The sequence below is a fragment of the Phacochoerus africanus genome, chromosome 1 (assembly GCF_016906955.1).
Source record: "Phacochoerus africanus isolate WHEZ1 chromosome 1, ROS_Pafr_v1, whole genome shotgun sequence".
Taxonomy (NCBI): Eukaryota; Metazoa; Chordata; class Mammalia; order Artiodactyla; family Suidae; genus Phacochoerus; species Phacochoerus africanus.
The window spans coordinates 160,221,787-160,243,895 of NC_062544.1; positions in this window are offsets into that span (position 1 = coordinate 160,221,787).

The window sequence follows — 22,109 nt, forward strand, 5'->3', positions numbered from 1 at the left end:
AGTGCCCTGGCCTGGCACTCAGCTGGAGGGACATGACCTGGGTCCACAGAGCCCTGGGGTGAGTGTAGGCCTAGGGGATTACCCTGAACCCCCAAGTGAGTGGCAGGTAGGAGGCTTGTTCACCTGAGGCCCTGGGGCAAGGGGAGACAGGAACCTCTGCTGGAACATTGGAACAACCACCCTCTATCACGGCAGTCACAGTGGCCATTTGTCCTAATTCCCAGGAAGGTCCCCACTTAACATAATTCACTGCACTTGTAGAGAAAAAAGTATTACATTTCAATCCTAGATCTATCACATGGCTGTGCATTCTCCTTTAAGTCCCTTCCTCTTTCTGGGCCCCAGTTTTTACACCCATGAAATGAGAGCATGGATCAGAATCAATCATTGAGCAGCATTTTATTCTATAGAATAAAGACCTTGGAGCCCAACTTCCCTCTCTGGTCTTTCCTTTCTTTTCCTTTCCCTTCTGCCCTCACACCCCTTCCAAGGATCCCCAAGGCTCAGACTCTTGCCTTGTTCTACCCGAGGAGGCAGCAGCTGGGGGACAAGCACACTTTTCCTGTGGGTCCCAATCACTTCTCTTGACATAACGTCGAGTCTGTATAGAGAGAACTCCCTTCCCTAGAGTAGAGGTGCTCGTGCACCCTTTGGGTGAGGGGCAGGGTGGCCTAGAGGGCCTGATCTCCACTGTGCTTCTCTCTACCCTCTTCGCTGGTTTCCTCTTGCTTGACAGTGTCTAGACTTTAGGATCTGGACAGGCTCAAATTCTGATCCCTGTTCTGTCTCTTTCTTGCTTTATGATCTTTCCAGCACCATAGTTGAAAAGATTTTCTTTCTCTATCCAATTACCTTTAACATCTTTGTTAAAAATCACCTGGCCATGTATATGTACATCTATCCTTGGATTTTCTATGCTGTTCCTTTGATTTATATGTCTAGATTACCGATGCTGTTCTGCCTTGATTACTGTAGTTTTCTAGAAAGTCTTGATATCAGGGAGTGTAAGTCCTACAACTTTGTTCTTCATTTTCAGAGTTGTTTGACTTTTCGAGGTCGTTCTGCATTTCCATCTACATTAGAATCAGCTTGGAAAATTATTTTTTAAAGTCCTGCTGGGTTTTGATTGGGATTCTGTTGAATCTGTAAACCATTTTGGGGACACTTGCTATCTTAACAATATTGAGACTTCCAATTCATGAACATGGAATATCTGTTCATTTATTTAGGTCTTATCTATTTTCGTTGTAAATGTTATACATAGGGTTTTGGTATAGGAAGAAGGGGGGATGAAAAAATGATGCTTACACCACTGCTGCCATCCTCCCCAAATTTCTTTTACTAACTTCTTGGGAACAAGGCTTATAGTTCATTAATTTTCATTCATTTTTTCATTACAAATATAGGAATTTGTAGCTTTAAGTTTTCCTCTAAGCACTGTTTTAGCTGTATTTGACAGATTTTGATGCATAGTATTTTTGTTATCATTCAGTTCAAAATATTGTCTATTTTCTCTTGAGATGTCTTTAATCCACCAGTTATTTCAAAATACATTCCTTAATTTCCAAACATTTTAAGTAGCTTTTAGGGTTGGTTGTTGTTCTTACCATTATAACTTAATTGCATATAGTTAGAGAACATACTATTATGATTTCAATACTTTTCAATTTGTTGAGACTTTATTTCATGGTCCAGTATGTGAATTTTGTCATTGTTTTGGGTATACTTGAAAATAAGTTTCATTATGCAGATGTTGGGTGCAATGTTCTATAATTGTCCCTTAGTTAATTGTTAACATGTTCTTTATTCTTAGTAATTTTTTAATCTGCTTCTTTTAACATCTGCCAATTATTAAATCTCTCATTTTGATAATTTGTCTTTTTTCCTTTTAGATTTGTCCATATTTTCTTTGTATGTTTTGAGGGCATTTTATTAACTATGTATACATTTAGAACTGTTTTATCTTTCTGATGAACTGAACCTTTTGCAACCGTGAATTGGCTCTCTTATTTTCTAGTAATGCTTTTTGCCTTAAAGTTTTCCCTGATTAATAATCGTATAGACACACCGTTTCTTTAGATTACTGATTGGATGGCATATCTTTTTCTACCCTTTTACTTATAACCTGTCTGTCTCAGTTAATTTGGGCTGCTATAACAAAATATCATAGAGTGTCTGGTTTATAAACAACAGATATTTATTTCTCACCGTTCTGGAGGCTAGGAGATCCAAAATCATGGCACTGATAGATTAGGTGTTTAGTGAGGGCCTGCTTCCACATAAAAGGCTATCTTCTCACTGTAACTTCACATGGTAGAAGGGGTGAGGGCTCTCTGTGGGGCTTCATTTTAAAAGGCATCAATTTTTATAAAGGCAGAGCCCTCACAACCTAATCATCTCCCAAAGGCCCCACATCCTAATACCATCAACTTTCAACATATGAAATTTGGGGGTATACAGCTTCAGATTACAAGCTCTTTCTAGATTCTTGTGTTTTATATGTTTCCTTTTTTATTTACTTACTTATTTTTTGGCCATGCCCATAGCATGCTGAAGTTCCAGGGCCTGGGCCATAGCAGCAACCCAAGCTGCTGCAGTGACAGTGAAGTATCCTTAACCCACTGCTCCACAAAAGAAATCCTATTTCTCTTTTTAAACAGATATATTTAAATTTAAAAATGCTTCTGATATGGAGTTCCTATAGTGGCTCAGCAGTAATTAACCCAACCAATATCCATGAGGACATGGGTTCGATCCCTGCCTTGCTCAGTGGGTTATGGATCTGGTGTTGCTGTGGTATAGGTTGAAAACATGACTTGGATCTTGCATTGCTATGGCTGTGGTATAGGCTGGCAGCTGTAGCTCCGATTGGCCCCTTAGCCTGGAAACTTCCATATGCCAGCAGGTGTGGCCCTAAAAAAGGAAAGAGAAAAAAAATGCTTCTGATAATCTCTCTGCTTGGAGTCTTTTAATTGGAACATTTAGCTCATTAATATTCCATGTATTTAAACCTACCATTTTACTTTCCAAATATGCTTTCCGTTTGTCCCACATGAGGTTTCTCTTTTCTTTTTTTCCTTGTCTTCTTCTTTTGGATTTGCTTTATTTTGCCATTTTTTTCTTGTCTATATGGTTATCCTTAGATTACAATGTGTAGTGTGCATTTCTCTGGTCCCCTAGTACTTGCCGCAGCTGAGTTCTTAACTCTCTGTGTTTTGCTTACAGTGTGCGTTTGTGCCTTTTCTTCCTCATGTCAGTCTGATGGACATGCTCTAATCATTTCACCCTGTACAGCACTACCCCACCCAAGGCTGACTATGTGGCAGATTTTCTTGAAGGATTTAGACAGTAGAGGAAAATTACATTTTGAGAAAGCAGAACAAACAGCTTAAAGGGGAATTTTAAACACCTTTAGTCTTGAAAATTCCTTAATCATTTTAACCTCGAGAATTTCCTCTGGTTGCCTCAACTATTGCTTGTCTCATCTCAAACACAGAAACTGTGTCCAGAGGGTCTCGCATTCATTATTAAACATGCCCCTTTGGGAGTATTCCTGAACAAGTGGTAAAAATAAAATTGATTACTAAGTGCTTATTATGTACAGATCAGTCAACCAGTCAACAAATATTTACTGGGTTTGTACTTTATGTTTGGTACTTTCTAGGCACTAGAAGGGTAGCTTCCTCCAAGCATTGTTCTTCCTGGGTCCCATGCATCATCTGCTTTACTCCTTACAGCAGCCTTAGGAGGTAGGTACGATTACGACCCCTTTGTGCTGAGGAAACTGAAGAAATGAGACTTAGGGAGGTTAGGTCACTTGGACAACATGGTTCTCTTCATAAAGATATTCTGCCATGTGTTTTGAAGTAACATGACTTCTTTCCACTGTATACTGGAATCAAATAGAACAGTATCTGTAAATCATTTAGGTGGGCAATCAGACTTGCTCAATTAATGTTAATTCCATGTCAGTTGAAACAACAACAATAAAGGAGACCAAACATGAAGACTGGTAACCACCTGCTCCTGAGGTATTGGTTTTAACCCATTTTTTGTTTTGTTTTGTTTTGTTTTAGAACAGGAAGGAAATAAACAAATGGATACCTAGTGGGGAGTAACAGTGCTTCACTGATGCATGAGCTCCACAAACCTTCTTTGGGATGGGGATGCAAAGGAGAAGAGGACTCCGCTTCTGTGTGGAGGACTGCATTGCCTGCCCAGGCTTCTGATGCGCCAGGGCACTTACTGGAGGTTTGGCCCTGGACCAAGTCCTACCTGCATGCTCTCATTTAATTCTTAGAACAGCCTCACATGACAGGTTGTTTTTGCTTTCAGGGCCCAAGAATGTTAATCACTTGTTCACTTTCCTCTCCCATAGACCCTATCCTATAGGAGATGGTTTGATTGGTTTTTCCAAATGCTCACTGACCCCTGTGCCTGCTGTCAGGTGGGGGTTGGAACTGGAGTGACTGGAGGAGCTTCCCTGGCTACTGCCACACAAAGGGTATAGAGTGTCTTTTTGTTCTGAACCCACCACCCCGGAAATGAGCATGATGTGGACAATCAGCCTTTTGTGGTTGTTTGGAGCTGGAATAAAACAGTTTGAGTGTTTGGGGCTTTCCTGTGCAGGCAGAGCCACTTATCTGAGTGTATTCTGGGGCTCTCCTGTGCAGACAGAGCCACTTATTACCTGGTGGACCTGGTCCATATCTAGAAGTACTCCATTGTCTTGGAAGTTTTGGATTTGGAGATGAATTTCCTTGTGGAAAGCAGGCTGAGTCACATGTCTGCCATTAGCTCCCACAGCCTCCTGTGCTGCTGTCTCGTAGGGATTATCCCATGCTGCTGTCTTCAGGCTAATTGTCATGTCTTCCTTCATGCTGTGGACTCCTTGGGGACACAAACCAAGTCATAGTCATTTGGGCTTGGGACCTACAAGCGCTCAGGTAAATGGAGGGACTGAATGAGATTTGAGCGCTGACCCTGTGCCCTGTGCCCTGAAAATCCTTTAAATTCCCAGTCTGGTCTCACACTTGTTGAGGTTTAAACAGCCTTCTGGGCAGCCTTCCTTGACCTCTTTAGACCCTCTGATCCTAGAGTCAGCACTGCCTGGCTCTCAGTCTCTAAGCCCAGGCTTTGCCTAGTTTCTGCTGCCTTGGCTTGTGTGTGTGGCTGTCAAGGCCTCTCTGGCCCCAACCCTGCCCTGTGGCCCTTCTCATTGAACTCCCTTGCTTTTGAAATTCCAGTTCTCCAAAGCCAGACTCTTCATGGCTCTCTTTATCTTTTTGTAAGCCAGCTTGTAGAATGGCCACTCTTGGGCTACTGTCCACCCTGGTCTCATCACCTGGGACTGGTCTGGTAGAGGCACATGGCCCATGCCATGGTGGCCCAGGCAGCAGAGTCCTGCAGAAGGGAGCTGGGAGAGGGCAGGCCCCAGTGATCTGCATCTCTACCCACCACCCCCACCCCCAACAGCTCAGCATGCGGACCCGGACCCAGGGCTGTTCACCTGATCGGCCTTCCTCACCAGCCTGAGCTCTGCAGAACATCTCATTTACATCTGCTTCTTCAGGTGCTTGGTACCTGGCCTGGCCCACAGTGACAACCAGTGGTCTCAGAACCACAGCAGTGATGTTGGTCCCTGTTGGGGTAGGCGGAAGGTCCTCTGACTGGCTTCCCAGAGATCTAGAGTGCTACCCAGCAGAAGAGTCTGCTTTAGACTGTGTCCACCTGACAGTAAGCAGTCAGAGGCCCAGCTCTATCCACAGAGCCTGGGCCTGGGCAGTTTTTCGAAGTGTCAACTGTGGCTCAGGAAAAGTTCACTGCTTTTTCATTGCACCGTTTCTCCACCCAGTGGGTCCTCCCTTGTCCAGGCTGCTGGGGAGCACAGTGAAGATAAACAGTGGAGCCCCCCCCCCCAAGCTGGGGCTCCCAATAACACAGTAGGTCTGGTGGAAGTGGCCGTCTTTTTCAAAGATACTCCACCTTTCACCCTGAGAATGTTGCCTGCCACCTGCAGGGAGAGAAGGGGAGTGGTCTGTCCTGCAACTGGCTGGGCTGCTTCCACTCCTACCCTCATCATCACCCCACCGCAGGCCATCACGTGGGAAGATTCTGGGATAGACTTTCCCAAGAACTTGCACCTGCTCCTGGGAGGTTCTGTCATGAGAGGATCCCTCTGAGGTGGACCTGGCCATTTCCTCAGACAGGAAGAGGCTCTGAAGCTGATGGTCCCCTTGGGGATGAGGATTTACTGTAATTCCCTCCCAGGAGATTTGGATGGAGAAGGAAGGCATAGGTAGTGGAAAGGGGCAGAATAACAGAGCTTGAGCCTGGGCTCTGAGGGACTGGAGCACATCTCTTTTGGAGCCTCAGTTTCTTCACTTGGAATTCTCCCTCCGATTCTGAGGACACAGGTGTTTTAAGTCCTGTAACGCTCTGCCCCAAGGTGAAATTGGAGTGGACCGTCCCATGCCTTCTGACCTCCCAGGACAGTGCATTGGCTGGGGAAAAGAGTGGTGGAGCCTCTTCTAGTGTGAATGGATGGCCCTTTTCTTTCTTTTTTTTTCTTTTGGCTTTTTAGGGCTGCATCCGCAGCATATGGAGGTTCCCGGGCTAGGGGTCCAATTGGAGCTACAGCTGCTGCCCTATACCACAGCCACAGCAATGCTGGATCCGAGCCGAGTCTGCGACCTACAGTACAGCTCGTGGCAACGCCAGATCCTTAACCCACTGAGGCCAGGGATCGAACCCACAACCTCATCGTTCCTAGTTGGGTTCGTTAACCACTGAGCCACTATGGGAACTCCCTGGATGGCCCTTTTCTGAGCCCCTTCAGCCACATCATGCCCTCTCCTCATGTGGGACCTGGTCCACTGTGAGAGTCCCGCTTGGAAGGTGCAGGAGTGGCCAGGGCAGATCAGCAGATCATCTAGGAGCACCCGCTTTGGGCCCCTGCTGGGATCACAGACTCCAGGAGCTCTGGGTGAAATCTGGAAGCAAAAAGGAATTCTAGTGGTGTAAATCAGACCACCGTGCAGAAGTACATAGCATCAGCATGCATCCACTGAGCACCTCCTGTATACAGCCAGAGAGAATGTAGCTGTAAACTGAAATCCTTTGAATTCTTTCTACCCCAGCCATCTACCTGATACAGTTCACATATGAAAAGCTGTGAACCGTATCAGGTAGACGGCTGGGGTAGAGGATTCAAAGTCGGGGCAGGGGCATGTGGGCGGAAGGGCAGGTGCTAAGCATATTGCCGGTCCTCGGAAGCTGATTTCCATGGGGGCATTTGGGAGGGGTGAAAAGCTAGACTGTGCAAGGTCAGGAGGGTGCTCACTGTGACCAAGGATCTGGTGAGGAAAGTAGGACTAGGCTGGCATTGGTGGAGAAGGGATGGTGACAGAGGTCAACAGGGAATGTGAGAATAAGGTACCGGTCATGGTTGCTTGAGCAGAGAGGAGCCAGGGTGAGGACAGCCTGAAAGAAAATGCCCACATGTTGTGTCTGGGTGTGGGGGAGGGCAGAGCTGCCAGGACCCCAGGGTCTGGCCCTTGGTTGAGAGGGTGGGGTGAGAGGGACTGAGAATGCTTGCTTTGGCCAGAGGGTGTCTGGGTCACATCAGTGCTGTCACAGGACTGGAGTGAATGAACGCAGAGCTCCCCCTCACCCTCCCAGGTTGGGGAGGCCGTGTGGCAGAGTGGGACCATGCCGGCTTTGGTCCAGCCTCACCACACCCCTCTTAGTTGTGAGTTTAGGAGCAATCACTAACCTTTCTGAGCCTGACTATAACATATCGGCTCCTTCCCCCTGACCTTGAGACGGAATTAGAGCTGCTGCAGTCTAGATTCCAAAAGACAGCAGAAAGAGAGGAGCCGTGGATGAATGGATAAGGAAATGATGGCATATATACAGTGGAATATTATTCAGCCTTAGAAAAGAAGGAGATCCTGCCATTTGCAACAACATGGATGAACCTGGAGGACGTTATACTAAGTGAAGCAAACCAGTCACAGAAAGACAAATAGGGCATAATCTCACTTACACGTAGAATTTTTAAAAGTCAAAGTCATAGGAGCAGAGAGTGAAATAGTGTTTACAGAGTGGGGACAGAAAGGAAGTGGGAAGATGTTGGTCAAAGGGCAGAAAACTGTAAGTAATACTGTATTGAATCCTGGAATTTTGCTAAGAGAGTGGATTATTTCACACACAGACACACCCACACACAGACACACACACGCATGCAGAGTAACTGTGTGAAGAGATGTATGTTAATTAGCTGACTCTAGTAATCATTTTACTGTATACATGTATATCAAATCATCATGTTGTATATCATATCATCATGTATATTTCACACACACACACACACGTTCTATTTTAAAAAGAAAAGAAAGGAGCTATGTGACTGAGCCCATGTGGGGCAGTCCCATTTCACAGGCTGGAGAACTGAGGCCCTAGAAAAGCCGCCTTTACCCAGCTGTGCAACTGGGGCCTGCTCTGTGTCTCCTTGTGGATCCTTACGTGGTGTTGTTGGCAGGGCCTGGCAGCCTTGTGGTGGCTGTTCCCACCGCCTATCAGCTGTTGACATACAAGTGCCCTGGTAAGGAAAATATTTTCAATTTTTTATTACAGCATTCTCAGGCTTAATCATATTTTTCTTTGTCTTTAAAAACAAGCTCCTGTGTGGTTTTCTATCTTCTTGCTGCTCCTCTAAGGACATTCTAGAACTGAGCCTCACTGGTATTTAATGCCATTTATTATGTTACTGCCCCATGACTACACTGGGGGACTTAGAATGGGCAGGTGCCAAGCACCCCCCCCCCATTGTCCCACACTGCACTCAGCACTTTACATCCAGAGATCTCTGACTGACCTTGATTCTACTCTGAGAGAAAGGTGTCAGTGCATTTAGCAAAAGAAACTGATGTTCAGAGAGGTTAAGTATCCTGCCCAAGGTCACACAGCCTTAAGTGGTAAAGCCAGAGCTTAAAATGAGATTCAAGTCAATTTGATTTGCAGGTCAAGGATTATTCTGTGAGTACATTTTCTCTGTTGGTACCCTGGCCTGATCTCTGGCACCAGCCAGCTGTAGTGACCTAAAACAAGTCCGTGAAAGTCTTTGTTCTCATCACATCCTCTGGGTGTCACGGCCCATGGTGAAAATGTGGGAATGAGGATGACAATGATTGTATGAGCTTTTTGTCAGTTCTTTGGGCAGCTCTTTATTGAGGGCCTACCATGTGCTTCTTGAGGCCGTAGTCTCCATAGCCAGATTATGGGTGCTACACCCCCCACCCACGGTGTCCCTGCTGACTCGGCACACAGAGGGGCTCAACAAAGATGTGTCTGCAAGATGTTGGGTCTCAATTCCATATGCTGGAGTCAAGGTTTGAAGGAAGGAAGAATCCATAAGAGTATCTGCTGGAAGCCCAGAATTGCCTGGAGGCAGGAAGGAAGAGGAGGCCCTCATCCTGAATGATGCCTTGCTCTGTGCTGGTTGCATATGAGTCTCCCCCCACTCCTTTGAGGCCCTGTTACCGCTCCCATTTTAGAAGGGAAAACAGAGCTGAAGTGACTGAAGTCCAGAGAGTGGGCAAGTATGGAGCATGTGTTTAAATAATTGCAGGTCTGCACACTGCCAGAGCCTGGGGCTTCTCCACCTGTCTTCTGGCCCTCTGTTTGTTCTCTGTCCACAACAGAGAATTGGGGAACGGCCCCTCCCGAGGGACTCAGGGAACTTGGCTTCTGCTCCATGACCACATCCATGAGGGGTGGAAGAAGGTCAAATCACAGGCTCACAAGGATGAGGGAGAACCACACCTTGGGGGATGATGCTCAAGACCTCCGGATCCCTGAATACCTGCCTCAGCCCATTACTGCTCATTTCATCCTATCCAGTCCCCAGGGGGCTTCAGATATCGTCGGCCAGAGAGACACACACAATTTTCAGAGCTATATGGAGGAATCCCAGCCCAGAAGCCCAGCTCCAGAGCAGCCCTCCCTCCCTCTGTGACCTGGACCAAAGCCCTTCCCTCTCTGGCCTCAATTTCCTGGCAGGAAAAGGTGAGGTCACATGATTTGGGTCGATTTCCCTGAGCTCCAGCTTCTTCTCTGAGCCTCCTAACTGCTGCCCCTGCTTCTTGACAGCCCCCACCCAGGAGCCCAGACCTGGCCTTTCTCCCATCTCCCTGTCAAACCCTCCTGTCTAGAGATGGGGTGGACCAGTAGAGAGTTACCCTGTGCTGCCTGCTAGAGCCCCCTCTGTGTGGCTGGTGGGGTCAGGGGGCAACTGTTCTGCAGAGGAGGGAATGGAGGGGAAGGGGCTGTTATTTGCTGCACAGTCTTCCTCTAGGCTACCTTCCCTTTCTGACCAGCCAAGGCCCAGGCTCTACCCTCTGTGTTGGGGTCTCCCTGCCCAGGTCCTATGGTTTCAACATGGCTGATGACCAGCGCTGGCTGCTGTCCCAAGCTGGGAAGAACAGTTGGTGGAAAGTGTGTGAACTCTGCTATCTTCAGCCCTGCCTCTTTATTCTCAAGGTCCTTTCCTTGTGAAGCAAGGCCTAGGGCCTTGACAGACAAGATTAGTGTGAGAGGCGGTGGCTCCCTCCCATTCTCTGTGGTGAAAGCCAAGTGTCCTTTCCTTCAGCCGGTGTCAGAGCCATAGTGTAGCCTGTAATTACCGACATGAAAATCCCCACATGGACAGTCTGGATGGGGCCTGCCATGGAAGCAGCCCTGGGCCAACGAAGGGTTGGGAATCAGCAGGCCTGCGTTTGAATCCAGGTTCTGCCTCTCAGTTAGCCGTGTGTCCTTTGGCAGGTTACATGGCCCCTCTGGCCCCAGCTGCCTCATCTTTAAAATAGGATAACATTGCTTCCCTTTTGGTGCTGCTCTGAGGGTTAATCGGGCTGATGTGTATAAAATACATAATACAGGGGCTGTTATGTAAAGGTGAAGTGAATCTTCTGTGTGTGATCTCCTTTTGTATGCTCACACCTGGCCTCTGGGCACACTCCCATTCATTCCCAGGCCTCCAGGTTCTGATCTTGGCCTAGAGCCTCACTGGGGCTTTGCTTCTGTTTCCTTAGATCCACATCCCCCTTTTTTCCTGCTGCCAGGATCCTCCTCCATGCTCTTCTCTGAACTAGCTCTCACCCAGGAAACCAATGGGCCTGTCAAATTCCCACCGTACGTGAATAACAGATAATATCCTAGAATGCAGCTCTCCTGTGGGTATTTGTATTTTTTTAATTCAATGAATTTTATTAAATTTATAGTTGTACAACCATCATCACAACCTAATTTTTATAGCATTTCCATTCTAGACCTCCAGCCCATCCCTCCACCCCCCAGTCTATCTCCTTTGGTGACCATAAGTTTTTCCAAAGTCTGTAAGTCAGTTTCTGTTCTGCAAAGAAGTTCATTGTATCCTTTACTTAGATTCCACATATAAGTGATAGCATATGATGTTTGTCTCTCAGTCTGACTAACTTCACTTAGCATAATTTCTAGGTCCATCCCTGTTGCAGCAAATGCCATTATTTCATTCCTTTTTTTATGGCTGAGGAATATTCCATTGTGTGATATGTACATGTTCTTTATCCACTCCTCTGTTGATGGACATTTAGGTTGCTTCCATGTCTTGGTGGTTGTATGTAGTGCTACAGGGTATTTGTATTTTTAGATTTTTTAAAACTCCACTTGTTTTTGGAGTTCCTGTCATGGTGCAGCAGAAATGTATCTGACTAGGAACCATGAGGTTGTGGGTTCAATCCCTGTCCTCACTCAGTGGGTGAAGGATCTGGCATTGCTGTGAGCTGTGGTGTAGGTTGCAGATGCAGCTCAGATCTGGTGTTGCCGTGGCTGTGGCTATGGTGTAGGCCAGCAGCTGTAGCTCCGATTAGACCCCTAGCCTGGGAACCTCCATATGCTATGGATGTGGCCCTGAAAAGACAAAAAACAAAACAAAACAAAAAAACTGCTTTTCCCAACTTTGGGTCTGGCACATAGTAGATGCTCAGGAAAGTTGATCGAATAAGTGAGAGGACCTGAATGATGGACTCATGGTAGAATTTCAGTCATGTGCTTATGCATCCAGCCTCTCTACAAGCATTTATTTGGTGTGCTAGACACTGGGGATGTACTGGTGGATAAAACAGTCACAGTCCTACTCTCATGGAGCTTTCGGTATAATGGGGATAATCAGATAATAAGCAAACAAATATATTTCTATTTTTGAATTGTGATAAATTCCTCGACAGAAGTAATATTGCAGATTCTATGATATGGTGTAACATGAGATCCTAATTAAACTGAGGGGATCCTACTCCCACTTAGGGGTGGGGATTTGGGAAGACCTTTTAGAGGAGCTAAACTCTCAGATGAGACGGAATCAGGGCCAGACAGGGAAGATGTCCCGGCTTGCCGGCCCTCCTGAGCTCTGTGACTGTCCCTGATAGGCCAAGGCCTGCAGCCTGGGCCTGGGGCCTGCCTGCATGGTGCCCCTCTCTGCAGGGAGCCCTCCCTGGTTTCACCTTGGTCCAAGTCAGCAGGACCCCAAGGGTTAATGCCCAAACTCCTGGTGCTGCTGATTACTGTCACTCAGGGACAGTGCAGCAGATCTCCCCACGTCTCCAGGCTGCACATTCTGCCCTGGCCTGCCCGTGACCTGGCCCAGCAGATGTCCTTGATGCTTCAGAGGAAGAACAAGTTGTCCTCCACCCACCCAGGGTTTTTTGTTTTTTTTTTTTTTAAGCACTCGTCTCTCTGACATTGGATGCCTGGCTTTGATTGCTGTCCCAGATAGCCAGATTCCATTTGGAGATCAAACCTCTTCCGTTAGGCCAACGGGAGATATTTTAGACAACAGACCATCACTTGGAAATCCGGGCTTTCTTCACAGCTATCTTAGTGTTTAACAGGGATCGTGGGCAGAGCCATCTCTCCCCGCACTCAGGGCCAAGCTGGCTGCCACCTTTGCACACACTCTTCTCTTTTTCTGTGCATGGGTCAGAGCCTGTGGCTACCATACCTCTTCTAGATCTCCTGGGCTCTTCTATATTCTGATCTGTGCTGCCTGCGGGCTGCTCTTTGTAAAAGCACCCCCCACACTGTTCCCCAGCTGCCCTCCTCCGGCCTTCCTTGGTCCTAATGCCTGAGCAGATAAGAGCTTGGTAGCCAGAGCCAGGACTGAGTTCCAGTCCAGTCTTGACCACTCACTAGCCTTGGGGATGGTAAAACAGGGTGGCCACATAATTCATCATCTTAACTGCAAGACTTTTGAGAGTGAGTTGAGCAGGGACAACAGGTGTAAACTAGACTGTCAGGGCAAGTGGGAAATCTGTCACCCTTGATTACACAGAGAGGGACAGCAGCTCTCTGAGATAGGTCATGTTGGGGGCGGGAGCTGGTCTGGTCTGTCCAGCTCACGGGCCTGTCTCAGTTCCCTGTTCAAGCTGAGTGAGCCTGGGCCTCAGCCCTCTTCTCCTTCTCTCCGTGCAGTGGGATCTGGGGCCGAGAGGAAGCAGGTGGAGTTGCTGGCCTGAGCAGGCTCTACTTGGGAAGCCAGCATGTGAGGTGGCATCCAGAGGCATTCCCAGAGTGCCTCTTTCTGCTGAGATGAGAAGAGTTAGGGGAGAGTGAGTTCACAGAGGAGCCAGCTGAGACTGGTTAAGGGAGTCTAACACTGCAGAGAAGTGGGTGGCTGCTGGCCCCTCAGTGGGCCACTTCCCATAAGAAGAGGCTGTGATAGTTTCAGTTCCAGAGGTCAGCTGAATGCCAGGCTGGGGGTCCAAAGCTGCCCTACTGCCCCGCCCCTCACCCCCTACTGAAGCAGGGCAGGTCTCTGAGTTTCCTGCCCCCAGAGTGATACTCTCAAGGCCAAAGGCAGGCAGGGCACTGGGCCCAAGTCTGGATTTCAACCTGCCCAGCATGTGGGGGCTGTTCCCAAGGCTCAGAGCTCACTCTGACCCCCACATCCCAAGGCAGGACAGACTGAGCCTGATCTTAGGGAGTTATCAATGGTAGAAGCTGCCACTAGAGATTGTGGGGGAGGGGGAAACAGAACCAAGGGACTTTTTCCCAGTGTTTGGCCACTGTGAAAACCTTCAGCTCTGGAAGCTGGGCACTTCTCCAGGTAGTGCTGCCTGCTTTCTCCTTGTCAGGTAGCATTTCGTACCTGGAGAGCCACCTTAGAAGACGCTTAGAGATGAGAAGACACCAGGGAATAAACTTGGGAGAATGAAACTTTACTTAATCCTGCTCTTCTGCTAGTCAAGCCCTTTGTGCTGCCTTGGCCATTTGTGAACACAGCATGTTTGCTCCCACCTCCGTATCTTAGTGTACCCCCTGCCTTAAATGTAAGTCCCTTTTCTGCCTTCAAGGCCCAATTCCAGGCCTGTCTCTCTGGAAAACCTTTGTGCCTCTTCCAGTCCAGCAACACCTTCTCGCTCAGAGTTCCTCCTGTAATGTGTGCCCAAGGGACCCATCCTCCAGGCCATGGCCTATGCAGTCCCTCACCATCCACATGAAGGTCCAACTTCTTCCACCAGCTTCCAACAGCAGCACCAAAGTCACTTCTGCCCCAGCCCACAGTGGTGAGTAGGGAGACCCAGTACTAGATGCAGGCATGCAGGGAGCCCCAGCATCAGAGGGACCACAGACAGATCTATGAGTTGGAGTGGTCCTCAAATGGGGATGAGGTACCCTATACAACCTTAGGCCTCAAAGCATGGAGGAACCAGGTTTTTATCCTACTTGGCTTCTGTCACTCAACCAGTGGACTCATGAGGGTAGAGAGCAAGCATAGTTCCAGCCCTACCCAGTGCACTGAGGAATGGACGCACCCTCCCCCAGTTCTCCAAAGGGGTGCTTTGTCCTCCTGGCCCTGTGCTTGCATTGCCTCCCTTGTGATGACAGTGGCATCAAACTGACCAGCTGCTCTGGCCTCAAGATGGCAGTCGGATCACAGGGATGTAGAGCAGCCTTGGAAAGTGATGCTCTGAATTTTAGATTTTAGGGTTTCTTGGCACAATTCAAGGAAATGAGATTACCCCATAGAGGACAAATATATGCATATTTTCATGATTGTCCTATTTTTTTTTTCCTGGCATTTATCAGCTCTTATTCATTGCCTTGATTTCTTTCCAAAAGACAACATGATGTATTCCAAAATTCTAAGTAAGGCCCCGGAATGTCAAAGGATTGGGCTCAGTAATGTGCCAAGCAATACACCTGAGTCTTTGGTCATTCAACACACCATCCTTATGATGTCCCTCCAGGGTGCAGCCAGAGTGCACAGGAGCTCCTGGTGTGAACTGAGTGTGAAATATGGTCACCAGAGGGGTTCCCAGTGGAGGAGCTGTTCTTAGCGGAGGCTGCCAGAAGCATTTTCTAGCGAAAGTACTTTGAGGCCACCTGGAGCTCAGACCATCAGTGCCTTGGTCCCAAACATCCCCTCCTCTTCTGAGAATGGTCTCCTTTACTTATTTATTTATTTTTTGACTGTCCCATGGCATATGGGGCTCCTGGATCAGATTTGAGCCGCGGTTGCAACCTGTGCCGCAGTTGTGGTAACGCTGGATCCTTTAACCCACTGTGCTGGACCTGGGGTTGAACCTGTGTCCCAGTGCTCCAGAGACACTGCCAATTCCATTGCCCCACAGAGGGAACTCTGGATGGTCCCCTTTACAACTTGCCTCAAATGCCTAAATATGCTAGGCAAGCTAGGAATCCTGACTGGCTTGTCTCCAGGACTTACTGTATAGCAGGAGATGGTGGTGATGGACATACCCATTTGAAAGGCCAGCCAGAGTGGTGGTTTTGTTCTGTCCATCTCTGTTGCTGGTCCTTCTGGGGATGGCCCCAGAAGTATCCTTGCTTTCAACACTTACATACCCTAGACTAATTACAGGACCATTGTGACTGCTTTTGGAAAAGGAGGAGAAAAAAAAGCACATTCCAGAGGACACATGCCACTCTTGCTATCAGAATTTCTTTGGTGGAAGGTTACCTTGGTTAGATTTCAGTTGCAGTGCTGAAGACATTTCACTCTGCAATACTGTTAAAAACCTTCAAAAAAAATCCTCCTGTGGTATGTTTCTAATTTAAGATTGAAAAAATATTTCTATTGTGCCATACATAGAGTAACCTAAAACCCAATAAAAGCTCTGAATTAGGGACGGACAGAATGGTTTGAATTAAGCTCAGGTAGAGGCAAAGACGTCGGCTGGGGCTGCTGACTCTTGGGCCAAAAGGCAGGTTCAAACCAGGAGACTGGACCTGCCAAGTCTGGAGAGGAACCATCTCTCCTGCCAGATTCTGATACTCTTGGCCACTGGCCCTTAGGGATCTGATTCTTTTGTCACCTGCCTCCAGCCCAGGAAAAGCCTCACCGTTGTTCTTCATGTCATCGTGATTGCTTTGCAGGTTTCTCACTGGAGCTTAATTTATTTGATTTTTTGCTTATGTACTATGTTTTTTCTTTCCTGGAGGTGCCCTGAAGGCTTTACCTAGCACCTCCCTTTGAGGAGCTGCTTGTGGCTTGGTCCTCTACCCATACAGAGATTGTGCATTTTTCTGAGCTGAGGCTAGACTTTCTTGCCCCGTGTTCCATTCAGAGTCTGAAAAGTAGCACATACTTAGTGAATGCACAGTACATTAAGAAATTTGAGTAAACCAGTGAGTGAGAAGCATGATTTTTCGTTATTATAAACAATGCTGCATGAAGCATCTTTACATCTATATGCTACATATGTTTGATATGTATAAATATTTAAATATATGTAAATATAGTCCTCCTGCCCCTACTCCCTTCTCACATCACACACTCCAGTTGCTCTGTTGTGCCATATGACCTAACCCTAAACACCCTCCCCATTCCAACCCCCTGGGGCTGGCTCATAGCTGATTGGATAAGGAACTTCTTCTGCCTTCAGAGGTCCCAAGTCACAGACTAGATTAAATTAATCAGATCCTCTCTTGCAATTTGAACTAAAAAATAGAGAAAGGTGTGTGTGGGGAGGTGCTTAAACTGGTACAACACTAGACTCAAGAGCCAAGGCTAAATGCTGGGTGGCCATGATGGGGCCACGTGCAAGCTGGTGAGGGAGCAGGAAAAGCCACTAGACAGAGACACAGAGTCTCATGGCTCTATCAGTGTGGCAGATGTGATTTTATTTCTCATGAGGGCTGCTTACACTCTTTACCTTCAGATGCCACGAGATACCCCTGTATGCTTCTGCAAAACAAAACAACCATCCTTCCTCTTTGCGCTGTTTCCTATGATATGGCCTTCCTCCTCCCCCTGGGCAGCCTTACAACGTACTGAGTGATGCTGGGAGTTCTGACCTCCTCATGTGGCCAGAGGTGGTCTGGTGTGAGCCACAGGGAGAGGGTGGTTGAGGGTGATTCTCCTTTCTTCCCTGTCCTTCTCCAGCTCTCCCCGCCTAAGAGACAAAGGGAAGTGTCATTGTCCATTTCTGCTTATCTCTGGGGCTGGGTAATCAATCTCTAGTCCATGTGCCCAGCCCCATGCCAGAAACTGTCGCTGATGGTTCTTATTTGCCTCCAGGCACCTCACTACTGTGACCATGGTCTCTAGCCCATACCACTCCCCATGACCACACCTGCAGAATTGGCATAAAGTTTGAAGTGGCACAGGGCCTCACAGACCAGGGTCCCTGGCCAGGTTACTGTCTTGGTGGCCTCAGGCGAGGTGAGTCCTCTAATCTTGAGGGCCCTCCCTTTGAGGTAGGCATCTCAGAACCTGACTCACAGCCCATCGTGCCATTTGTTTATTTACTGATTGATTGATTGATTGTCTTTTTAGGGCCCCACCTGCAGCCTATATATGGAGGTTCCTAGGCTAGGGGTGGAATCAGAGCTGTAGCTGCCAGCCTAGACCACAGCCACAGCAACGCCAGATCTGAGCTGCATCTGTGACCTACACCACAGTTCATGGCAACACCAAATCCTTAACCCACTGAGTGAGGCCAGGGATTGAACCTGAGTTCTCATGGATGCTAGTCACATTCATTTCCACTGAGCCACAACAGGAACTTCCATTGTGCCTTTTTTTTTTTGCTTTTTAGGGCTGCACTAACAGCATGTGGAGGTTCCCAGGCTAGGGGTTGAATTGGAACTACAGCTGCCGGCCTACACCACAGCCACAGCAATGCAGGATCTGAGCCGTATCTGCAACCTACACCACAGCTCACAGCAATGCCAGATCCTTAACCCACTGAATGAGGCCAGAGATTGAACCTGCAACCTCATGGTTCCTAGTCAGATTCATTTCCACTGTGCCATGACGGGAACTCCCATTGTGCCATTTAAGAGACAGTATATAGGTAAAGTGGCCAGTACCTCACGGGACCCGCTGTCCACTCTGCCTCCTCCTCTCTACTCTGGTGGATGCTTGTGTGACATTGACCAGTCTCTTCCCTCTGTGGGTCCATGTGTCCACTCCCTCTTCCCCATCCTGGGCCATGCTTTTCTCGTGACCTCTCACCTGGACCCTTAGTTTGGTTTTGGCTTTCCCATGGCTGGAGTCTGGGCCCAGGGAAGGTGTGAGACAAGTGGGCGGGAAGTAGAGACAGGAGGCTGGGTGGATCAGGGAGAGGCCTCACGGGAACCGAGCTTATCTCTCAGGGCTGCGCATCACTGAGATGATGAGGGACACTCAGGAGTGGACATTGCGTTTAGCAAAGTTCAAGGAACAGGAGAATGGAGGATTTGAATGAAGCCTGGTGGCTTGGGGGGAGGCTCGGCTAACAGAGCAGCTGCAGGTCTGGAGGCCAGGGGAGAGAGAGGCGGGGGTCAGGAGCCATTTGAGAGCCAGATGGTGGGTCCACAATGCTATCAGCCGCGGCCTCCAAGCCCTTCTCAGCACATATGCATTAGGGGCACAGAGACCCAGAGAAAGGAGAGGCTGAGCCCTGGGTCATGCAGCTCTTCCAGACACCATCTGGGGCTTCCTTCCTCCCACGGGCATGAAGGATGGCCGGGCTTTAATTCCTTCTGCAACAGACTGAGTGGCTGGGAGCTCCCTGTGGGACCCAGGTACCATCCTTCCCTGGCTGAGGCCTCAGGGGGACCCTTCCATCTCCTCCTGTTCAGCCTCAGTGGCATCCTAGGTTCCAGGGTCTCCTTACACAAGCCCTCCATTTATGGGACCTCCCAGCCTGTGGAAAAACTCCCCGCCCCCTTGCTGAGAGGGGATTAGTAATGCTCCTGCTCATCTGAGTCCCCTGATGTGATCAGTGACAGTATTTCTATTGGGTTACACTGATTGGGACATCTGAACCAGAGATTGTTATGCTGCATCTGCTTTTCCTACACATTCTAAAATGACAAGCAGTGGTCCTCTTGGCCAGGATCCTGTGTCAGGTTCAATGACTTAAAACGTGGTGTCTTGACCCCCATGGAAGAGAGATGGCACAGAGTCCCCAGCAGTGGGGAGAGGGACCATCCAGGTGTCCCCAGCCCCTATAGGAGTGAGTGCTACCCTGGCCTCTAGCAGATGGCCTTCCTGGCCATCCTGGGCCATGACCTTCCTGGGTGCTGCCAGGCACCATGGCCACAGTGGCCCAGTCAGGATTCTTCCGTTCTCCTCTTCCACAGAGGAGGCAGCTGAGATTCAAAGGCAGGAAACTGCAAAACTGGAGAATAACTAAGCCAAAATCTGGCTAGAGCCTTACCCACATTTGTCGGAGGTGTGTTTCTGGGGCAGAGACTGTGTGCTGGGGCAGAAGGGCCTGTGGCAGGGCCTCAGGGGCAGGTCTTGACTGGGCTGTGGGCATTTGGGTGTGTAGGTCATAGGCAGTGGGGGCAGGGGGCACTTAGCACCGTGTGGAGGTGGTGAGTGGGGTGGTGAGAAATCTCAAGGTGGACAGTCTCATGTTATCGCTTCTTCCATATCCTCCCCACAAGACACAACCTTGACCTTCAGGGCTCTGATCACTCCCACTGAGTGGGGAAACCTCTGAGGGCAGGACCGCCCTGGCCCCCACTAGATGGCACTGTTGCAGATCGTTTCCACCCAGGAGCCCTTCTCAGGGCGCCTGTGTGAGAGTGAATACCTGACTGAGCTGGTTTGGGAGGGTGTGTGTGTGTGTGTGTGTGTGTCTGCATTGGGCATCCCTAGCATGGGTCTTCCAATAACCCAAGCATCTGCTCTGTGCCTCTGCCTTTCTAGAATTACTCCTTAGGATAGAAGTTACTGCTGAGACATTTTTTAGGATTCCTTTGGGCCCTGGGGAATAACTGAGCCCAGGGAGTTACAAGATAACGAGGACAGGTCCAGCTCTCCTCGTGGCCCACCCACCTGTGGGAGGCCAGCAAGTTCTCCTGAAATCCAAGCCCAGAAATAGTACAGAGCCCCAGCAAGCCCCACACTCTGGGTGGGCAGTGTTGAGGGTTTAGATTAGGGCAAGCTCTCAGGGGCTTGAATGTTTCTAATGCAAATATATATATATAGGGCCACAACCGCAGCATATAGAAGTTCCCAGGCTAGAGGTCGAATTGGAGCTGTAGCTGCTGGCCTATGCCACAGCCACAGCAATGCCAGTTCTGAGCCGCATCTGCAAACTACCCTGGATCCTTAACCCACTGAGTGAGGCCAGGATTGAATCTGCATCCTCATGGATACTAGTTGGACCTGTTACTGCTGAGCCACAATGGGAACTTCTAATGCAAAAAAATTTATTTTGTGTGTTAACTCAGAATGGTTGGTAGTAGCTGTTGGAGTGCTGTGTTAAGAAGGCTTCTGAGAGTTCCCGTCGTGGCACAGAGGTTAACGAATCCGACTAGGAACCATGAGGTTGTGGTTTCGGTCCCTGCCCTTGCTCAGTGGGTTAAGGATCCGGCATTGCCGTTAGCTGTGGTCTAGGTCGCAGATGCGGCTCGGATCCCGCATTGCTGTGGCTCTGGGGTATGCCGGTCGCTGCAGCTCCAATTCGACCCCTAGCTTGGGAACCTCCATATGCTGTGGGAGCGGCCCAAGAAATAGCAAAAAGACAAAAAAAAAAAAAGAAGAAGGCTTCTGAGGCCAGGTCTGGCTCAAGAGGAAAGAATTTTGTCGTCAGTCAATGATGTCTGCCAGAGGCTTGGGGCAAGAGTAGCACTCAATGACGTATTTTTTTTCTGGATGTAAGCAGTCGCTTATCTATGAGTATGCACCTGTATGTCAGTGAGTCCTAGATGTTTAGGACTTTAGATATTATCCAGCTCACTCATTTATTTCAAACGTGGAAAAACTGAGGCATTTGTATTCAAAATGATTCGCCCACAGGCACATGGCTAGTGGCAGAGAGAAGACCGGAAGGTGGTCTCTGACCAGCAGGGCCAGTGTCTTGCTGGACATGCTCTGCCTTTCCAGTTGATCCAGTCCTATGTTCAAATAAGGTCCCCAACACCACCGTAATCTCTTTTGTCTGGTGTTTCAGGGTCTTTAGACATGGCTGCCAAGAGAAGGCTCCAAGTTAAAGCTCCTCTTCATGTCTTTGTTGTATTCCAGGTAGATTCTGGCCCATTGTAAGCCTGAATCTTGGAAAATAGGGAGAATTAAAGAAAGAAACTGGGGCTCTGTATATTTAAACCAGAACACCCAGGGCATCAAATCACACATGGCTTTGGACATGGGAGGAGACTCCTGTTAAAGCCAAAGAAGCAGGTTGGACGAGACGGTCTCAGGTGAGACGTGAGGGAGGATTTCCTGATGGAGGAAGGGACTGCCAGTCACTGCCTCAGGGCTGGGTCTGCGGGCTCCCTCACATGCCCCTTTGTTCAAAGGGAAGGGAAGCAGCAGAGCCCTGCCGAGTAGGGCAGGCACTCAGGAGTTGGAGCCATAAGCTGCAGGTTCTAGGCCAGCTCCACCACCAAATTAAGGGTACTGTGTGCTGTCCCCTTGCTTCTCTTTTTTCACCTGGCGTGTGGGGTTGGCTGCCCAGTGGTCTGTGCTGCAGTGAGAACCAAAGGAAATAAATGCACACAGTCTGGGTGGGTGTAAGGAGTGGACTTAAATGCAAAGGAGTCTTTCTCTGGGGCCTCATGAAGAGAACCACCGTCACTACTTCACAGTCTGTGTGTATAAATGGGCATGTAGG